The sequence below is a fragment of the Sus scrofa genome, chromosome 1 (assembly GCF_000003025.6).
Source record: "Sus scrofa isolate TJ Tabasco breed Duroc chromosome 1, Sscrofa11.1, whole genome shotgun sequence".
Taxonomy (NCBI): domain Eukaryota; kingdom Metazoa; phylum Chordata; class Mammalia; order Artiodactyla; family Suidae; genus Sus; species Sus scrofa.
In genome coordinates this window covers 29,954,690-29,961,441 of record NC_010443.5, presented here as the reverse complement: position 1 = coordinate 29,961,441, position 6,752 = coordinate 29,954,690, and positions in this window count along the sequence as shown.

Sequence of the window (6,752 nt, the reverse complement as noted above, 5' to 3'; positions counted from 1 at the left end):
AATTAAAAACCTATTGGTTGTTATAAATTCCATCTTTACATATACCAATTTGTGGCCACTGATAATAATGGAGCAGAAATCCTGCCAAACAGTTCTTTTTTGCTTTGAAAAAATATATATACAGACTAACAAATATATATGCACACATATATACATGCATATACACATGAGCAGGTAACATGTTGATGAACGGTTTGAAATTCACAGGGATAAAAATGAAACCAGTTTCATTTCCCTCCTATTATTATAATATGTTGAATCTCCTCCTCTAAGTGGGGAGCAGATACCTAATGCAATCTTGGGCAGAAACCATAGCATTTCCAACACTTTATAATTATAAGACAAATTTAGTATTGTTCAGTTTAAAACTCAAATCGCATATTTGTGCAAATCTCATCTCCATTAGACATGGCCCATGGCTCCAGAGACCAGCAGTGGGTTTGGTCATTAACAGGTTGGAGTCAAGGGAGGGGGTCTGGCTTGTCTCTTCCTACCTATTTAAGAACATATTTCTCTGGTGGTGGGAGTTGAAAGGGAGGATGAATGAGGATGTGTCTTTATTGACTGCCTACTCTTTTGGTCCTCTATTGGTTTTTGCTCTTCACTTTCTCTGGCTGCCTTCTATGTAACAAGGGTACAAATATATCTTCTCATTTGGACAAGAGTAAGTTCTCCTGAGGGTTTACTTATACTAAGAAGCAGGAAGATATCAAACTAATTTAAAAAGACAATCAGTATGGCAGTTTTAACTAATGCAATAAGACAAAAAAAGAAAATAAAGGGTATTCTGACTGGTAAGGAAGAAATAAAGCTGTTTGTTCTTGATGATGTGATTATCTATGCAGAACATTCAAAGGAATTGACAAAAAAAAATTCTGGAGCTAATAAATGATTACAGGTAAGGTTGCAGGATACAAGGTTAATACATGAGAGTCAATTACTTTCCTATACAATGAACAAGTGGAATTTGAAATTAAAAACACAATACCATTTTATTATCACCCCTAAAATGAAATACTTAGGTATAAATAAATCTAATGTTCAAGATCTATGAGAGAGAAATTGCAAACCTCTGATGAAAGAAATTAAAGAACTAAAGAAATGGGGAGCTACCCCATGTGCATAGATAGGAAAACTCATATTGTAAAGTTCTTGCCACATGGTCTCTAGATTCAATGCAATCCCAACTGAAATTCCAGCAAGTTATTTTGTGGCAATCAACAAACTGATTCTAAAATTTATATGGAGAGGCAAAAGATTCAGAATAGCTAACACAATATTGAAGAACAAAAAAGAGCTTTCATAATCAAGGCACTATGCAACGGTGAAAGAATAGACAGATCTATGGAACAGATCTGAAATAGACCCACATAAATATAGTTAACTTACCTTTGACAAAAAAAAAAAAAAAAAAAAGCAAAGGCAATGCAAGAGAGCAACAATAAACTTTAACCAATGGTGCTGGAACAACTGGACATTCACATGCAAAAAAAAAAAAAAAAAAAAAAGTCTAAACACAGACTTTACACCCTTCACAAAAATTAACTAAATAGATCACCTATCTATATCAAAATGTAAAACTATAAAACTCCTGGAAGATAACATAGGGAAAAATCTAGATGACCTTGGGTTTGATGATGACTTTTTAAATACAGTGCCAAAGGCAGAATCTATGAAAGGAAGAATTGACAAGCTGAGCTTCATTAAAATTAAAAACTTCTGCTCTGCAAAAGACACTGTCTTTTATATATATATATATATATATATATATATATATATATATTTTTAGGGCTACACCCATGGCATATGGAGGTTCCCAGGCTAGGGGTCTAATCATAGCTGTTGCTGCCAGCCTATACCACAGCCACAGCAATGCCAGATCCAAGCCGAGTCTGGGACCTACACCACTGCTCACAGCAACACCTAATCCTTAACCCACTGAGCGAGGCCAGGGATGGAACCCCCAACCTCATGGTTCCTAGCCATTTTCGTTTCCACTGCACCAAGATGGGAACTCCCAACACTGTCAAGATAGATAAAACAAAAAACCAAAAAACCCATAGACTAGGAGAAAATATTTGAAAAGGATATATGTGATGCAGGACTGTTATCTAAAATATACCAAAAAAAAACAAAAAAAAAACAAAAAACAAAACAAAACACTTAAAACTCAACAATAAAAAAAAAAATTAAGAAACAGGCCAAAGAGGGGATAATAGTAAGATGTGTAACAGGCCTAGGTAGGTATATTTGCCATCTTAATTGCCTCCACACACCACAATTTTTCAGATGACAGGCTGCCTGCAGCTCAGAGCTCTGCTGCCTCAGGGGAACCCATTTGTCAATGGAGAGGGCAACAAGAGGGCTGGAAGGGGAAAAAAATAAACAAATAATCAAAACGAAGGCCAAAGATCTAATAGACACCTCACAAAAGAAGATATACAGATGGCAACCAAGCATACAAAAAATGCTCCAGGAGTTCCCCTGGTGGCACAGCAGAAATGAATCCAACTAGTAACCATGAGGTTTCAGGTTCCATCCCTGGCCTCACTCAGTGGGTTAAGGATCCGGTGTTGCCATGAGCTGTGGTATAAGTCGCAGACATGGCTTGGATCCTGCGTTGCTGTGGCTATGGTGTAGGCCTGCAGGTGCAGTTCTTATTCAACCCCTAGCCTGGCAACTTCCATATGCCGCAGGTGCGCCCCTAAAAAGAAAAATAAATAAATAAATGAATAAACAAATAAAGCTCCAAGTTATATGTCATCAGGAGAAGCAAATTAAAACAACCATGGGGAGTTCCCTTCTTGGCGCAGCAGAAACGAATCCGACTAGGAACCATGAGGTTTCGGGTTCAATCCCTGTCCTCACTCTGGAGCTGTGGTGTAGGTCGAAGACGTGGCTCGGATCTGGCATTGCTGTGGCTGTGGTGTAGGCCTTTGGCTACAGCTCCGTTTAGACCCCTAGCCTGGGAACCTCCATATGCCACAGGTGTCGCCCTAAAAAGACAAAAAGACAAAAAAAAAAATGATATACTATAATAAAATGGCCAAAATCCAGAACAATAACATCAAGTGCTAATGAGGATGTGGAGCAGCCAGAACTCTCATACATCATTGGTGTGAATACAAAATGTAGAGTCACTTTGGAAGACTGTTTGTCAGCTTCTTACAAAACTAACCATATTCTTTTAGAAGGAGGAGGAGAAAAGAAAGGGAAAGAGGAAGAAGAAAAGGGAGCACAAGAAAAGGATGAAGTCGTAGGTATAAAGAACTAAATGGAAATTTTAAAACTGAGAAAGATAATAACCTGCAGCGGTCGGGCCCAATGGCAGAATGGAGAGCACAGAGGGAAAAAAATCAATGAACTGGAAGATAGAACAACAGAAATTACTTAATCTGGAAATTCCCTTGTGGCTCAAGGGTTAAGGATCCATTGTTGTCACTGCAGCAGCTGGGGTCACTGCTGTGGCATGAGTTTAATCCCTGGCCCAGGAACTTCCACATGCTACAGGTAAGGCCAAAAGAAAAAAAAAAGAAAAGAAAAAGAAGAGAAGTCACTTAAACTGGAGAGAAAATACACTGAAAAAAGTTGATCGAGTACTCAGTGTCCTATGGGACTATATCATCAGAGTCCTGGAAGTAAAGGAAAAAGAGAGCAGAACTGAAAAAGTACTCATGTAATAACTGAAAAGTTCCCAAGTTTGTCAAGAGACATATATCAAAAGTTCAAGTTGCTGTGAATGTATTTTGAAAATGTAATTAAAGTCCATAATCAGTTAACTTCAAGTAAGAGAGATTATCTGGACAACCTGGGTGGGCCTGACTGAATCAGTTGAAAGGCCTTAAAAGCAGAGCTAAGGTTTTCCTTCTGTGTAAAGAAGAAATTCCATCTGTATACAGCAGCTTCAGTCTGTGCCCAAGATAGACCTGTGGAATGAATGCCTTACCCACGGTCATGGGATTCCACCCCATGCTTCTGATAAAGGAACTCACTTCACAGCAAATCAAGTGGAACAACAGACCCACACTCATGGAAGTCACTGGTGTTACAATGTTCTCCACCACTGTGAAGCAGTCAGTCTGATGGAAGAGCGGGATGGCCTTTTGAAGATTCAGTGGTAGCACTGGCTAAGTGGCCTTAGCTTGCTGGGTTAGAGCAGTGTCTTCCTAGAGGTTGTATATGCTCTAAATCAGCATCCAACACATGCTGTGCCTCCAGATTCACCAGGCCAGGAACCAAAGAGTGGAAATGGGAATGGCTTCACTCACAGTTACCCCTGATGACTCACTATCAAAGGTTTTGCTACCTGTCCATACAGACTTAGATTCTGCTGGTCTAGAGGTCTTGGTTCCAAAAGGCGGGATGTTTTTACTGGGAGACATAACAATGACTCCACTGAACTGGAAGGTGAGACTGACACCTGGCCACTTTGGGGTCCTGAGGCCTCTAAATACACAGACAAATAAGGGGTTAGTGCAGTGGCTGGAGTGATTAATCCTGATTAACAAGGGAAACTGAGTTGTTACTATACAGTGAAAAGAAAGAATATACAGGAGATACCCTAGGGCACCTGTTAGAACAGTCAGCTCTCTGTAATTGTGGTACTTATGCTCTATAAAGTTGATGTAAACATTGAGTTAGTAAATATTGAACCATCATTTCTAGGGGAAATCTGAATATATTTCAGGCGTTCCCAGGTGGTTCAATGAGTTAAGGATCCAGCATTGTCACTGCTGTGGTGCAGGGTCAGTCCCTGGCCTGGGAACTTCCACATGCCAAGGGTGTGCCCCCACCCCCCCGCCACAAAAAAAAAAGAAAAAAAAGAAACTTTCAATTCCACTAACTGAGAGACAGGAAGATTTACGAAGAGAAAAATGTATATATTTCCCATATACACAACGTTTCTCAGATTACAATCATAAATTCTAAAAAGGATCCAGTGTTGCCATAAGCTGTGATGTAAGTCGCAGATCAGCTTGGATCTGGTATTGCTGCAGCTGTGGTGTAGGCCAGCAGCCGAAGCTCTGATTTGACCCCTGGCCCAAGAACTTCATGGCCTCAGGTATGGACATAAAAAGAAAAAACAAAAAACTAAAAATGATATACAAAAGTAAGTAACTTGCCTGAGGCCCCCCTCCTTGGGGTACCAGAGCTGGAATCCAAACCCTGTCCAACCAGCCCCAGATCAGGAACTCCTTGCACTACATTGCACTTCCCTACTGACTCTACCTTCTGGTTATCTTTACATGAGGGCAGAGTGTAGCCTTGTGTGTAACCTAACTTGGGAACTTGCCCAGCAAGAAATTCAAATTTTTCTCTGGTCTCTTTATGCATGCAAATGACAACAAAATCCTGCGAGTATTGATTTGAGGATTATGAAGGCATTTTATTCTAAGTGAATTAAAAAAAACACAGGATTACTTAGTAATGAGGGTCTAGAGAAATGGAATGTATTGGATTATATAAATATGTATAAATATAAATTATATGTATATATAATTTATTAAAGAAATTGGCCCATGCAATTATGGAGATTAAAAGTTCCATGATCTGCCATCTGCAAGCTAGAAACCAGGAAGGCCAGTGGTATAGCTGCAGTCTGAGTCTGAAGACCTGAGAACCAGCAGTCAATGGTGTAAGTTCTAGTCCAATTCCAAAGGAATGAGGACCAGGGGAGCTAATGGTGTTAGTCCTAATTCAAGGGCAGGAGAAGACTTTATTCCAGTTCAACAGTAAGGCAGAGAAAGTGAATTCTCTTTGTCTCTCCTATTTCTTTCTTTCTTTTTTTTTTTTTTTTTTTTTTGCCTTTTTGCCTTTTTGCCTTTTTGCCTTTTCTTGAGCCGCTTCCGGAAGCATACGGAGGTTCCCAGGCTAGGGGTTTAATTGGAGCTGTAGCCGCCGGCCTACACCAGAGCCACAGCAACACCAGATCCTTAACCCACTGAGCAAGGCCAGGGATCGAACCCGAAACCTCATGGTTCCTAGTCCGATTCGTTAACCACTGTGCCACGACGGGAACTCGCAATTCTCTTTCTATTCAGGCCCTTCACGGGTTGGATGATGCCCATCCATTTGGGGGAGGGTAATCTGCTTTACTCATTTTACCAATCTGAATGCTAATCTCATCTGGAAACACAATAGTGATAACACAGGATCCTTAACCTGCTGAGCTGCCAGAGAACTCCTATAATGGTCTTTTTGAAATGTCAGTTTGCCTAGGCTATAGTCTCCAGTTACTAAATAAAAAATCCATAATCAATTAAAGCTGTCTTTAAGTAAGGACAATTGTCCTGGATAATTTGGATGAACTCCATCAACTGAAAATTGTAAAGTAGAAGGCTTCTCTAAAGAAAAAGAAATTCCACCTGTGGATAACAATTTCAGCATCTGCCTGGGTTCCAATGGACAGCCTGCCCTGTGTATTTTAGACCTTCCTGTACAGCCCCCACTATTGCATAAGCCAACTCCTTGCAATAAATCTCTTAATATATATATCTACTACTGCTTCTCCTTCTCTGATATACATGCCAAAAGAGAATTCAGGCTGCAGATAGAATTCAGCTTGCAAATCGGCTGCAACTGACTTTAAGATTGGGGGAGTGGAGAGGGATTAAAACAACTCCATCGAGAAATGGGAAGACTTAAATCAACATTCCTCCAAAGACATATGGATGGCCAGTAGGCACATGAAAAGATGCTCAACATCACTAATTATTAGAGAAATGCAAACCAAAACCACTATGAGGTAACAC